Here is a 15,829-nt window from a genome sequence, read left to right on the forward strand (position 1 = left end):
CTGCATTTCTACAATGAGACATATTTATTGTCTCATTTACTCCTCTAATACCTCTGAGAACGACTGTAATTAGGCTAATTTTACAAAGGAGTAATTCGGGCTTACAAGGTGAATTTACTTGCCCAATGTCAAAGAGCTAATAAATGGAGGGCCAGTTTTCAATCCCATGATATTTGATGCCAGAGCCCAGGCTGTTAACCAGGACCTACTATATGTCAGACACCATGCTGAGAGTTTAGAATACATGACAAACAAGATACAATACCCGGCCCTGAGTTGCTGCATCTGATACTGTGAGTTACTGTTGTGGTCTGCAGTGATGTTTCTGTCAGGTGGGGAACAAGCATTTCTCCTTTGAAATCTACTCAATAGCAGCAACTCACTATTAGGCAATTAGCTTAGTGCAAAGATTATAGGATTTAGGGTCTGAAGACTCTAGTTTTAACCTCAACTCTGCTATCTACTTGTCAATTAGGAGCCCTGGGTTGGCCTCTGTTGCCCATACACAAAAGAAAAAAATGCCCATCCTGATTAGCTCAAAGGACTATTGGGAATTTAGAAAATTATAGACTTGAAAGCCTCAGCAAACGTTCGAGAATTACTGCAAATACCCATCTGAAGTCACATTTTCAAACCTTTGTAGAAATTATTATAATCAGTTCATGAAAATTTAAGGAAGTAAAACACAATAGTGGTTCATAGTGGGACAAGAAGGATGGGAAAAGCAAGGAACCACAGATGAATACAATAGCACTGATCATGTCCTGGTTCTTAAGTTGATCAGTGGTATTATGGGTGCTCAGTTTATTAGTATGTTTTTTAACTTATAAATGTGGTGTGGACATTCTCTTTTATGTGTTAAACTAGAGGCCCAGTGCATGAATTCGTGCACCAGTGGGGTCCCTTGGCTTGTGGTATCGGGCCAAAATCGGCTCTCTGACATCCCCTGAGGGGTCTCGGATTGCAAAAAGGCACAGGCCAGGCTGAGGGACCCCACTGGTGCACGATCGGGGCGGGGTAGAGACATGGGAGGTTGGCCAGCTGGGGAGGGACCACAGGAGGGCTCCAGGGCATGTCCAGCCATCTTGCTCAGTCCAGATTGGCCAGACCCAGCAGCAAGCTAACCTACCAGTTGGAGCATCTGCCGCCTGGTGGTCAGTGCACATCATAGTGACTAGTCGACTAGTTGACTGGTCAACTGTCTGCCCCCTGGTAGTCAGTGCACGTCATAGTGAGCGGTAGAGTGGTCTTACCATATCATTAGCATATTATGCTTTAATTGGTTGAACACCAACCAGACAACCAGACACTTAGCATATTAGGCTTTTACACATAGGATATTGACTAATAACTGTTTCGCCTGGCTGGTGTGACTCAGTGGTTGAGTGTCAACCTATGAAACAGGAGGTCACAGGTTCAATTCCCAGTTAAGGGCACAAGCCTAGGTTGCAGGCTCCATCCCCAATAGGGAGCATACAGGAGGCAGCCAATCAATGATTCTCTTTCATCATTGATGTTTCCATCTCTCTCTCTCCCTTCCTCTCTGAAATAATAAAAATATATTAAAAGTAATAATAATAACTGTTTGCATTTTTAACAGAGAAAGTAATAGATTACTGAAAAAAAGCTTTAAGGCAAGAGATTAGAAATATGTAGACTCTTTTCAGGGTAACTTTTGTATTTGGGGGTTTTTTTAATTATTTTTGTTATTGTGATATGTATTTATATGTTGCTTGAATTAAACGGCATAGAAAAACAGACAGCGTATGCCCATTAGCTTTCTAAGAAATATGAGGTAAAAAGATGAAATCTTTCGATAAACTCTACACTAAGTTTGTAGAAAGTTAGATTTGCTGTTAGTTAGATTTGCTGTTCTCCAAAAAAGCAAAAGGACCTACTATATAGAATACAGAAATAATTTAATGCCTTTTCACAAGATTATAACTCAAGCTTTGCAAACACTTCATATTGCATGGAGGCATATAAAATGCCAACCCATAGAACAGGTGCTTCTTCTTCCCCCATCCATTTATGTGGTAGTTTTCATGGATTTCTGGCCGGATATCACAGATAAATGCCAAGAGGTTGTCAAGGACTTCATCCCTGTTCTGCCGGAAGTAGGTCTGGAGGTTGATCATCTTCTCCTGGGTTTCCTTCTCCATTTCAATGCTGCAACTGCCGTGGGATCCCAGAGCCGAAGCTTCCTTGGCCTGTGCTCCTTCTTCCTACGCAGGCGGTACTGTTCAGTTTCAGCCTGAACCTCTTTTTGGCCTGCTTCAGCCTCCAGTTCCTTCGCTTGTGGGCCTTAGACACCTTCTTGGTAGCCCGCTTCTCAGCCTGCAGCAGCTGCTGGATGCCCTGCGACTGACTGGCCATGGTGGCGGCGACTCCCAAATCCAGGAGAGCAGCCTAAATCTGCTCCATTGCCCCACAGATCAGCTCTGGGGTTCTTTTATGGAGGGAACTTAAGGCCACACAAATTTTGGGGTGGGTGGAGAGGAGAAAAAGCAACATATCTAACCTACTAATTTCCTTAAACTCAGATCCTACCAAGTTTCAGTCTTAGAACAGTTTAGTGCTCCCTTTCCCCTTTTGAATAGAAGACAATTCCTCTTCCAAGAAAGAACTCTCATCTGCTCTAGGGAGATAACACATTTGTTATAACTATAAATTTATTTGTAAGAACAACTGGGCTTTACACAGGCCATCTGGAGAAGACAAATGTTTCATGTAAGCATGTGGGAAATTTCACTGACAACATATATAGCTAAATGAACTGTCTGAAGCATTGCCAAAGGGAGAAAGCTCCATTACACATGAGGAAGGCATTTCAACAATCACCTCAAAATAAATATGCATTTAATTTAACTAAAACATATGTAAGGTGTAGCTGTGTTTCTTCTCAATGTACTGACGACCAAATATACAGCTTTTGCAGTGAAATACATAGGATTCAACTCCACAGGGACAGCCATGAAATTACTGCCTTCATCCATCTACTCACTTTTAAAGAAATACATTTGCCACCCTAGCCGGTTTAGTTCAGTGGATAGAGTGTCAGCCTGCCAACTGAATGGTCCTGGGTTCAATTCCAGTCAAGGGCACCTATCTCAGTCAAGGGCTCCTCCCTGGCCCTGGTCAGGGTGCATACAGGAGGCAACCAATAGATGTGTTTCTCTCTGTATTTCCCTCTCTCTTCCACTCTCTCTAAAATCAATGGAAAAATATCCTTGGGTGAGGATAAATACAAACACACACACACACACATCTTTTGATTCTGTAATTACTTTAAAATAAGAAGTATCACCCTATGAGGTCTCTGGTCCCAGCAGGAGAGAGGAACGCGCGTTTTGTGGGAGCTGGAGGATGAGGGAAGTCTTGAGCCTAGAAAAATCCGTGGCTGTTGGGGCTGGCGTGATCCGTGAATGTGGAAGGGGGTCCTCAGAGCTGCTAATAGAAGGGATCTCTAAAAAGCAACCCATTTTGATCTGACGTGCAGGGACACCCTAAGAATTTCAAGGTGTGCCGGCTGCTTAGACTTACGCGCAGCCCCCAAGTTCGCACACTTGGGCTTTTTCCTCTTGAAATCCTTACTTCTGATTACTAAGCCCAATACATAGGATCACCCAGTTGGGGACACCCTGGGAGACTGCAGGGGAAAGTTGTTTTTCTGGAACCTGGGGATCGGAGCGGGGAGTGACCATCGGAGAGCCAGTTCTGAGGCAGCCCACCCCCACAAACCGGAAGTGAGTGCCACAGGGAAAGAAGGCTCTAACACTGCCTAGAGAGGCCATATATAGACCCGGAAATCATTCCAGAAACACTGCCACCCAGGGGCTGAATCACAAATTGACTCTTGTGTAATCAAAAATAAAGGAATACGAGAAATTAAGACACACTGCCTGCTTAAAATCAGGACTGGCTTACGATACTGAAGAGTAGTGGAATGCAGGGAACTGCAATACTGTCTGGACTGAGAAACAGGCGTGCCAAACAGAACAAGAGAGGAAGTGAATGACCTTCACTACTCCACATTTTATTTTTATTTTTTATTTTTTTATTTTCATTTTTTGCATCTTTTACTCAAGAAACTAATTTTTTTTTCTTTTTTCCTCACTTGATTTTACTTTTTTAATTATTACATTTTTATTTTCAATCCATATTATTACTGCTGCTATTTTACCTTTTTTTTTTTTTAAGTGTCATTTTATTTTCTCTTCATTTTACTTTGGGATTAGTGTTCTACATTCTATTTTCATCTTTCCTTTAGCATCGTTTTACTTTATCTCAACTCTACCTTTATGCCATCACACTCTTCCTAACCTTCCCCTTTTCGGTGTCCTGTTTATCTTACCCCTTTCCTGCTCTAGATTTCCCCTATTCTTTCTGTTTACCCCCTGTTAAAATTTCACCCTACTTACATATCTAATCTCCAATTCCCTGCTCCAAGTCCTTACACACCTCTCTCTTCGCTGTCTTAACTATCCCAAAAATTGTTTTTCTCTCTGTCCTTTTGTTGTTGTTTGCTTGAATGTTGATTATATCGAATTTTTATGCTTTTTTTTTAGATTGTTTTGCTTATTCTTCTTTTGTTTGTTTATTTTTTTGTTTGTTTTGTGCTTCTGTTTTCCCTTGCCTCACTCAATATTAGTTGGTGTTGTAGCTTGTATTAATCCCCAGGTACTTGTTGCTGGCATTTGCTGGGATTAGTGATTGTTCTATTGGAGTTTTATCCCCACATATATAGCTTGTTCCCCTTTCTCTCTTAGTCTCTTTCTTGTCTCTCTTACTTTATTTTCCTTTTCCCAATTTCATTTTGACACTCCTTTTTTTTTTTCCTTTCTTTCTTTTTCCTCTTCTTTTTTCTCTCCTATCCCCTATTTTGCCTTTCTCTGGTGGTCACCTTTATTGGAGGTTATTAATATTGTGAAAACATTTCTGTTCAGTGCCTTGTGTGTTGTACCTGGTAGTGCTGTATTTTGTGCCTTTAAATCAACTCAGGAGAGAGAGAACTACATAACCAGACATCCAGAGAAGAGAGACCATGGGGAGACAAAGAAACAGCCCACATATGAAAGAAAAGCAGGCATCACCAGAAAAGGAAGTAAACAAAATGGAGGCAAGCAACCTTCCAGAGAAAGAATTCAGAGAAATGGTCATAAGGTGGCTGAAAAGAATGGAAGACAAATTCGACAATATGAGCAAGAACCAAGAGGAAATGAAGAAGAACCAAGAAGAAATGAAAAATGACATCACTGCTGTAAAGAACTCAATAGAAAGCATCAAGAGTAGACTAGAAGAAGCAGAGGACCGCATCAGTGAGCTAGAAGACAAGATGGGAAAAAATACCCAAGTAGAGCAACTTCTAGAAAAAAAGATTAAAAGGCAGGAGGAGAGCCTAAGGGAACTTTGGGACAACACGAAACAAAACAACATCCACATAATAGGGGTTCCAGAAGGAAAGGAAGCTGAGCAAGGAATAGAAAACCTGTTTGAAGAAATAATGACAGAAATTTCCCTGATATAGGGAAGAAAAAACCCACACAAATCCAAGAAGCTCACAGAGTCCCAAGCAAAATGAATCCCAAAAGACCGACGCCAAGGCACATCATAATTAAATTGGCAAACACCAACGACAAAGAATCTTAAAAGCGGCAAGAGAGAGACAGAAAGTTACATACAAAGAAACCCCAATCAGACTAGCAACTGATTTCTCAAGAGAAATTCATCAGGCCAGAAGGGAATGGAATGAAATATACAAAGTCATGCAAAGGAAGGGTCTGAATCCAAGAATACTGTACCCAGCAAGGCTATCAGTCAATATTGAAGGTGAAATCAGGAGCTTCAAAGACAAAAAAGGACTAAGGGAATTTATTACCACCAAACCAGCAATGCAAGAAATGCTAAAGGGTCTGCTGTAAAAAAAAAGAAATAGGAAGCAAAGAAAGAACACAGGGGTAAAGAATAAAAATGGCGACAAATAAGTACCTATCAATAATAACTTTAAATGTAAATGGATTAAATGCCCCAATCAAAAGACATAGGGTAACGGATTGGATAAGAAAACAAGACCCACATATCTGCTGTCTACCAGAAACCCACCTCAAAAAAAAAGACGCACACAGACTGAGGGTGAAGGGATGGAAAAAGGGTTTCCAGGCAAATGGAACTGAAAAAAAAAAAGCTGGGGTAGCAATACTTATATCTGACAAATTAGATCTCAAAGTGAAGGACATAACAAGAGATAAGGAAGGCCACTTCATAATACTAAAGGGAGCAATCCAACGAGAAGAAATAACTCTGGTAAACATATATGCACCCAATACAGGAGCACCCAAATACATAAAAAAACTCCTGGAGGATATCAAGGGAGAGATTGACAGCAACACAATCATAGTAGGAGACTTTAATACACCACTATCACCATTGGACAAATCCTCTAAACAAAAAATCAGCAAAGAAACATCAATCCTAAATGACTCACTAGATCAGATGGAATTAATTGACATCTTCAGAACATTTCACCCCAAAGCCACAGAATATACATTCTTCTCAAGTGCACATGGGTCATTTTCAAAGATAGACAATATGTTGGGACATAGGCAAAGTCTCTTCAAATTCAAGAAGATAGAAATCATATCTAGCATCTTCTCAGACCACAGTGGCATAAAACTGGAAATCAACTACAATAAAAACAACCCAAAGAAATCAAACATGGAGACTAAACAGCATGCTATTAAACAATGATTGGGTTACCAGAGAGATCAAGGAAGGAATAAAAAACATCATGGCAACAAATGACAATAAAAACACTACAATCCAAAATCTATGGGACACAGAGAAAGCAGTCTTGAGAGGGAAGTTCATAGCTCTACAAGCCTACTGCAAAAAACAAGAAACAATGGTAATAAATTAACTAACCCAACAACTCAAAGAGTTAGAAAAAGAGCAACAAGAAAAGCCCAGTGTAAGCAGAAGGAAGGAAATAATAAAGATCAGAGCACAGATAAACGACATAGAGACCAAAGAAACAATACAAAAGATCAACAAAACGAAGAGCTGGTTCTTTGTAAGGATAAACAAGATTGATGAACCTCTAGCCAGGCTCACCAAGAAGCAAAGAGAGAGGACCCAAATAAACAAAATCAGAAATGAAAGAGGTGAAATAACAACAGATCCCGAAATACAAAGGATTGTTAAAAAATACTACGAACAACTCTGTTCCAACAAACTGGACAACCTGGAGGAAATGGACAGATTCCTAGAAAAATATAACCTTCCAAAACTCAATCAGGAAGAATCTAAACAGCTCAATATGCCAGTAACTATGGAAGAAATTGAAGCAGTCATCAAAAAGCTTCCAGCAAACAAAAGCCCGGGGCCAGACAGCTTCACAGGAGAGTTTTACCAAACATTCAAGGAAGAACTAAAACCTATCCTCTTCAGACTATTCCAAAAAATTCAAGAGGAAGGAACACTTCCAAGCTCCTTCCATGAAGCCAGCATCACCCTAATACCAAAACCAGATAAAGACAACACAATGAAGGAGAATTACAGGCCAATATCCCTCATGAACGTAGATGCCAAAATCCTCAACAAAATTCTAGCAAATCGGATCCAGCAGTACATCAGAAAGATCATACAACATGACCAAGTAGGATTTATGCCAGGAATGCAAGGATGGTACAATATCTGCAAATAAATAAACGTGATACATCACATAAACAAATTGAGAGATAAAAATCATATAGTCATATCAATTGATCCAGAAAAAGCATTTGACAAAATCCAACACCCTTTCTTCATAAAAACTCTCAACAAGGTGGGAATAGAAGGATCAGACCTCAACATAATAAAAGCCATATATGATAAACCCACAGCTAACATCATACTCAATGGGCAAAAACTAAAACCATTTCCCCTAAGAACAGGAACAAGACAGGGATGCCCACTCTCACCACTCCTGTTTGACATAGTACTGGAAGTATTAGCCATTGCAATTAGACAAGAAGAAGAAATAAAAGGCATCCAAATTGGAAAAGAAGAAGTAAAGCTGTCCTTATTTGCAGATGACATGATATTGTACATAAAAAACCCAAAAGACTCCATCAAAAAACTAACAGACTTAATAACTGAATTCAGCAATGTAGCAGGATACAAAATTAACGCCAAGAAATCTATGGCATTTCTATACACCAATAGTGAACTTACAGAAAGAGAGTCTAAAAAAGCAATCCCATTTACCATCGCACCAAAAAAATTAAGATACTTAGGAATAAACCTAACCAAGGAGGTAAAAGACCTATACACGGAAAACTACAGGACACTGAAAAAAGAGATAGAGGAAGATGTAAACAGATGGAAGAACATACCATGTTCATGGATTGGGAGAATCAACATCATTAAAATGTCCATACTACCCAAAGCAATCTATAGATTCAATGCACTCCCCATTAAAATACCAACGGCATATTTCACAGACCTAGAAAGAACTCTCCAAAAATTCATCTGGAATAAAAAAAGACCCCGAATAGCCACAGCAATCCTGAGAAAGAAGAATAAAGTAGGAGGGATCTCAATACCAGATTTCAAGCTGTATTACAAAGCCACTGTCCTCAAAACAGCCTGGTACTGGCACAAGAACAGACATATAGATCAATGGAACAGAATAGAGAATCCAGATATCGACCCAAACCAATATGCGCATTTAATATTTGACAAAGGAGGCATGAGCATACAATGGAGTCAAGACAGTCTCTTCAATAAATGGTGTTGGGAAAATTGGACAGATACATGCAAAAAAATGAAACTAGATCACCAACTTACACCATACACAAAAATAAACTCAAAATGGATACAGGACTTAAATATAAGACGGGAAACCATAAAAATTCTAGAGGAATCCACAGGCAGCAAAATCTCCGACATATGCCAAAAGAACTTCTTCACTGATACTGCCTCTAGGGCAATGGAAGCCAAAGAGAAAATAAACAAATGGGACTACATCAAAATAAAAAGTTTTTTACAGCAAAAGAAACCATCAACAAAACAACAAGAAATCCCACTGTATGGGAGAACGTATTTGCAAATGTTATCACTGATAAAGGTTTAATCTCCAACATCTACAGGCAGCTTATACAACTTAATAAAAGGAAGATAAAGGATCCAATAAAAAAATGGGCAATGGACCTAAATAGAATCTTTTTGAAAGAAGACAGAAGGAAGGCCAAGAGACACATGAAAACATGCTCAAAGTCACTAATTATCCGAGAGATGCAAATCAAAATGACAATGTGATACCATCTCACACCTGTCAGAATGGCTATCATCAAGAAATCAACAAACGACAAGTGTTGGTGAGGATGTGGAGAAAAAGGAACCCTCGTGCACTGCTGGTGGGAATGCAGACTGGTGCAGCCACTGTGCAAAACAGTATGGAGTTTCCTCAAAAAACTGAAAATGGAACTCCCATTTGACCCAGTAATCCCACTCCTAGGAATATATCCTAAGAAACTAGAAACACCAATCAGAAAGGATATATGCACTCCTATGTTCATAGCAGCACAATTTGCAATAGCTAAGATTTGGAAACAGCTTAGGTGCCTGTCAGCAGATGACTGGATCAGAAAACTATGGTACATCTACACAATGGAATACTATGCTGCCATAAAAAAGAAGGAATTATTACCATTTGTAGGCACCTGGATGGAATTAGAGAACATTATGCTAAGTGAAATAAGCCAGTCAATGAAAGAAAAATACCACATGATCTCACTCATTTGGGGATAATGAAAAACAGTATAAACTGATGAACAAAAAGATAGATACAGAGGCAGTAAAGCATCAAACAGACTGTCAAATTACAGCGGGAAGGTTAGGGAGAGGTGGGGGAAATAAGAGATCAACTGAAGGACTTATATGCATGCATATAAGAGTAACCAATGGATGCAAATCATTGGGGGGTGAGGGCATGTATGGGAGTGGGGTGGGGGGGCAATGGTAAGATATGTACACATATAATACCTTAATAAAAAAAAATGAAAAAAAAAAGTATCACCCTAGCTGGTTTGGCTCAGTGGATAGAGCAACAGCCTGCAAACTGAAGGGTCCCAGGTTCAATTCCAGTCAAGGGCACATGCCCGGGTTGCGGGCTCAATCCCCAGTGGCGGGCGTGCAGGAGGCAGCTGATCATCGTTGATATTTCTTTCTCTCGCCCCTCTCCCTTCCTCTCTGAAATCAGTAAAATGTATTTTTTAAAAAAAATAATAATAATAAAATAAAAAGTATCAAAAATAAAAGTTGAAAAAGGTGGTCTGGGTCGCCTGTGGGTCTGGAGGCAAGGGTCCCTGCAGCCCTGTGATCTGGGGACACCCAGAGGCCCCTCCTCAACCCGGGCCACAGGTGCCCAGAGGAGTCCCTGCCCCCCAGCACCTGCGGTCCACCCAGCCTCCCTCAGAACCTGCTGTCCCCCCCAACCCCCTTGCTGGAGAACCAGAGACACCCGTGGCCCTGACCTGAGGGGAGACTAGAGGCTGGAGGTGACCCAGGGGACAGGGTAGAGACCTCTGACTCATTTCTTTCCCTGCCCAGAGACTAGAACAATAAATGAGGAAATAATTTTTTTCCTATTTATATCTTAGGGTTTTTGAGAAAAAAAAATATTTACACCTCATGTTAGTATAATATTTTACAATTTAATAAGTGTTTCAAATTAATTATTTCATTCAATCACAACAACTTTATCCCCATATTATCTATATACTAGAGGCCCAGTGCACAAATTCGTGCATGGGTAGGGGCGGGCCAGCCCTCCCTGATGGGGACCAATCGGGAGTGGAGCCAGCTGGGAGGAGGGGCCACAGGCAGCCAGATCGGGGTGGGGGGAGCCGATCAGGGGCTGGGCTGGCTGGGGGGAGGGGCTGCAGGTTGTTGGCCAGCCAGCCCCACCCTCAGTTGGGGTGGGGGGCTCAATCAGGGGTGGGGCTGGCTGGAGGGAGGGGCCACAGGTGGTTGGCTGGCCAGGGGGAGGGGCTGCAGGAGGTTGGGGGGGGCCAATTGGGGCCCCAATTGGGCCATTTGGCCACCACAGTGCACATCATATCCACAGGTCATTCTGGTCATTCCAGTCATTCCAGTCGTTCTGTCATTCTCGTCGCTTGGCTTTTATATATCTAGATATATCTATATAGACATATAGACATATATAGATATATAGATATATAGATATATCTAGATATATAAAAGCCTAAGCGACCATTGCAACCAAACGGATGACCGAACAGGCTGCGTGGGGTGACCAGGCCAGCAGGGGGATTAGTGAGGTGCAACCAAATGACCAAGCAGCAGGCTACATGGGGCGACCAGGCCAGCAGGGGGATTAGTGAGGGGCAACCAAATGACCAAGCAGCAGGCTGCGTGGGGCGACCAGGCCGGCAGGGGGGTTAGTGAGGGGTGACCAAATGACTGAGCAGCAGGCAGGCGGGGTTGGGGGTGGGGGGCAGTGATGGGTGACCAGGCCAGCAGAAGGGGGCAGTGAGGGGCAAACAGGCCAGTGGGGGGGGGCGACTAGGCTGGCAGGGGGGGCGACTAGGCCGGCAGAGGGGGCAGTTGGGGTGGCTAGGCCAGCAGGGGCCAGTTAGGAGCCAGTAGTTCTGGATTATGAGAGGGATGTCCCAGATTGGAGAGGGTGCAGGCTGGGCTGAGGGGACCCCCGCCCCCCGTGCATGAATTTCATGCACCGGGCCTCTAGTATAGATATAAAAGCTTAAGCGACCGGCCGACTGGCCAACTGGCCAGTAGCTATGATTCACACTGACCACCAGGGGGCAGGTGCTCAATGCAGGAGCTGCTGAGCTGCAGTCACTTGGCAGCGGCAGTTCTCAGGTGACACACCCAGAACCAGAGAGGAGGGAGCCTGATTTCAGGGTGCCTCACCTGAGAACCACCCTCTTGCAACCCAGGATCCCCCAGGGGATGTCAAAGAGCCAGTTTTGGCCCAATCCCCGCAGGCCAGGCCGAGGAACCCCACCAGTGCACAAATCCGTGCACCAGGCCTCTAGTAGCTAAGAATATGAATACTATATTAAGGGAAAAGTAGAGCTACAATACGTAAACCCCAAAAGTCAGGGGCTTAACACAATAATAATAATCCCCAATAATAATGCGGGTATTCCTGCATTAGGAGCTTTCCTGCATGAGGTGATTAAAGAGCCCAGGCTCCTTCTGCCCATGGTTCCACCAGGCCCTAGGACCTTAGTGCCCTTTGCCTTCACCTGGCAGACAAGTAAAAAGAGAATGGAGAAAGCACACCCACTTCTTAGCAACCTCATCCTGTCAATGACCTAGGTTACTTCAATTTACATCTCATTGATGAGAACCAGTTAACGGTTTCACCCAGATGCAAGGGGGCACTAGGAAATGCAGCCCCTAGCTGGCCAGCCACTTCTCAGTGATAATATTATTATGTGAAGATGGAGCATAACTCTGTGGTGAACAGTTAATCATCTCTGCCACAACAGAGTGGTTCTATAATTAACTCAATAGTGCACAACTAGTAGATAAGTGTATTAGTGTATCTACTTCCCTATAACATACTACCACAAACTCTTAAAGTCACACACATTTGTTTTCTCACAGTTAATCTGGGTCAGGGGTCTGGACATGGGTTAGCTGGCCCCTGCTTCAGAGTCACACAAGGCTGCAGTTGAAGTGCTGACTGAGATGAGGTCTCATCTGAAGAGTCAGCGAAGGAAGGATTCACATTCCCACTCACATGGCTTATGGCAGCATTTGGTTCCTTCCATCTGTAGGGTTCATGGAAGCTTCCTTCTTCAAAGCCAACAATGGAGAGTAAGCTAGCAAGAGAGCCTGAATATACAATGTAATATAACCTTTGCTATATTCTACTGGTTAGAAGCAAGTCACAGGTCCACATATATTCAAGAGGTCCACATACACAAAAATATAAATTCCAGGGGAAAACCAAGATGGCGGCATAGGTAAACACCTGAACTTGCCACCTCGCACAACAACTTCAAAACTACAACTAAAAGACAAAACGGACATCATCCAGAACCACAGGAAGGCTGGCTACGTGGAAATTCTACAACTAGAAGGGAAGAAAAAAGCACACTGAGACTCAGAGGAGCTGCGGAAGTAAAGAGCAGAGGTACAGAGGCGTGCCTGCGGAGAGGGCTGGCAATTGAGTATGCAGCTGGCTTTTTCAATCCGCAGGGAGAAACAAGCTCCCGACTGCTCTGAACTCCAGTTCAGGGTGAGACTTTGGGGACTCAGACTCATACGGGGAGAAACTGGACTGTCTGGCAGTGGGCGGAACTCGAGGGCGGCTTTCTCTCAGAGGTGCTTGCAGTGATTACCAAGGGACACTGAGACCCAGGGGCCTCTTAGGGCAGGGCTGAGGATCAGCCATAGCTGTTTGCTCCACCCTGAGACTCTGCCCCATCCAAGCTGTGCTCAGAGGCTTTTGCATATGAATGGCCTGGTCCTTTGAAATCTAAAATTACCTAACAAACTGCTGCTGAGTTAGAGAGACACAGAACATCCAAAAGAAGGCCCAAGGCCCCACAGCAGCTTGCACTGCTTCACAGCTGGGCCTCATCTGGGCACCTCCAAACCCCAAACAAAGAGGAATCTGAAGATCTCTCTGTAGCTCCTGCTGGGTGGCCTCAGGCAGAGGCTAAATTAGCACTGCCTTGGAGATCCAAGAGCCAGTGTACCCAGGGGTCAGAGTGGGACCATCCAGATTACAACTCCTCAGATCCATAAGGGACACACTCAGGGGGCAGACTCAGTAAGCACCAAAGCCCCACTGAAGCAAGTCTTGCCTCATAATGGTGTCTCCAGCACAGAAGTTCTCCCAGCATAGACACAGCTGATCCTCACAGCCAATTGGCCTGGAGGTCAATTCCTCCCAGTGATACCAACAACAATCAAGGCTTAACTACAACAAGACTGTGCACACAGCCCACAAAGGGGTGCACCAAGAGTGTCCACCTCAGGTAACTGAGGAGGCTGAGCCACTGGGCCCTATAGGACACCTAGCACACAAAACCACTCTATCAACACAGGGAAGCAGCCAAAATGCGGAGACAAAGAAACAGATCACAAATGAAAGAAATGGAGAAAAGCAAACTACAGGATATAGAGTTCAAAACCACGGTTATAAGGTTTTTCAGGAATTTTCTAGAAAAGGCTGATAAATTTAGTGAGACCCTCGAGGATATGAAAAAGGACCAACTAGAAATTAAGCATACACTGACTGAAATAAAAAATAATATACAGAGATCCAACAGCAGACTAGAGGATCACAAGAATCAAGTCAAAGATTTGAAATACAAAGAAGCAAAAAACACTCAACCAGAAAAACAAAAAGAAAAAAGAATCCAAAAATATGAAGATAGTGTAAGAAGCCTCTGGGACAACTTCAAGCGTACCAACATCCGAATTATGGGGGTGCCAGAAGAAGAGAGAGAGCAAGATATTGAAAACCTATTTGAAGAAATAATGACAGAAAACTTCCCCCACCTGGTGAAAGAAATAGACTTACAAGTCCAGGAAGCACACAGAACCCCAAAAAAAGGAATCCAAAGAGGACCACACCAAGACACATCATAATTAAAATGCCAAGAGCAAAAGACAAAAAGAGAATATTAAAAGCAGCAAGAGAAAACCAGTTAGTAACCTACAAGGGAGTACCCATACAACTGTCAGCTGATTTCTCAACAGAAACTATGCAATCCAGACGGGAGTGGCAAGAAATATTCAAACTGATGAATAGCAAGAACCTACAACCAAGATTACTCTACCCAGCAGAGCTATCATTCAGAATGGAAGGTCAGATAAAGAGCTTCACAGATAAGAAAAAGCTAAAGGAGTTCATCACCACCAAACCAGTATTATATGAAATGCTGAAAGGTATTCTTTAAGAAGAGGAAGAAGAAGAAAAAGGTAAAGATAAAAATTATGAACAACAAATACATATCTATCAATAAGTGAATCTAAAAATCAAGTGAATAAAAAATCTGATGAACAGAATAAACTGGTGAATATAATAGAATCAAGGGCATAGAAAGGGAGTGGACTGACAATTCTCGGGGGGAAAGGGGTGTGGGGGGTGCGGGAAGAGACTGGACAAAAATCGTACACCTATGGATGAGGACAGTGGGGGGAGGTAAGGGCAGAGGGTGGGGTGGGAACCAGGTGGAGGGGAGCTATGGCGGAGGGGAGAGAAATAATTGTAATAATCTGAACAATAAAGATAGATAGATAGATAGATAGATAGATAGATAGATAGATAGATAGATCAGGAAAAGGATCCTGGGGTCACCTCTAAAGTTTGTCTATCACAATAAGAAACTCAAACCCAGATCTCCTGACTATAAATCAGTGTTTCCTCCATTTAATCATTTGTCCAGCTATGGATCCCATAGTTCTTACCTGTAAAATAGGGATAATATTTGCATATAACATACTCAGTTGTTATATGAGGAACAAATGAAATAGTGGATATGAATGCACTCTACAAGCTGTAAAGTACAATGTAAATTTAATGGGCAATTGCTATTACTGTTGTATCCCCTTGCTTCTTATGTTTCTTTACTCTTCTTGTCCATCTAAATCCTATTCTTCTGTCAAGAACCATCTTATTGTTGCCTCCTCCATGAGGTAACAAAAGTTTCTATTTCAGTGACAGCTGAATGAACAAATCAATGAATGTCCCTATAGTCTCTGTTCAGAAAGTTGAGCTATAGAACAGGTGATTAATCCACAAAATATTTTAACTGTTGCCAGAAGATCCACTTGCTTAATT

General features: G+C 42.4%; 1 pseudogene across 1 annotated transcript; it reads right to left on the reverse strand.

Moving 5' to 3' along the window:
* Positions 1-1,919: 1,919 nt before the first annotated feature.
* On the reverse strand, positions 1,920-2,376 carry LOC308241885 (V-type proton ATPase subunit G 1-like; annotated as a pseudogene). The gene has a single exon. The product of its transcript is annotated as a V-type proton ATPase subunit G 1-like (transcript).
* Positions 2,377-15,829: the final 13,453 nt, after the last annotated feature.

This window comes from Plecotus auritus (genome assembly GCF_963455305.1).
Source record: "Plecotus auritus genome assembly, chromosome: 1".
NCBI classification, from domain to species: Eukaryota; Metazoa; Chordata; class Mammalia; order Chiroptera; family Vespertilionidae; genus Plecotus; species Plecotus auritus.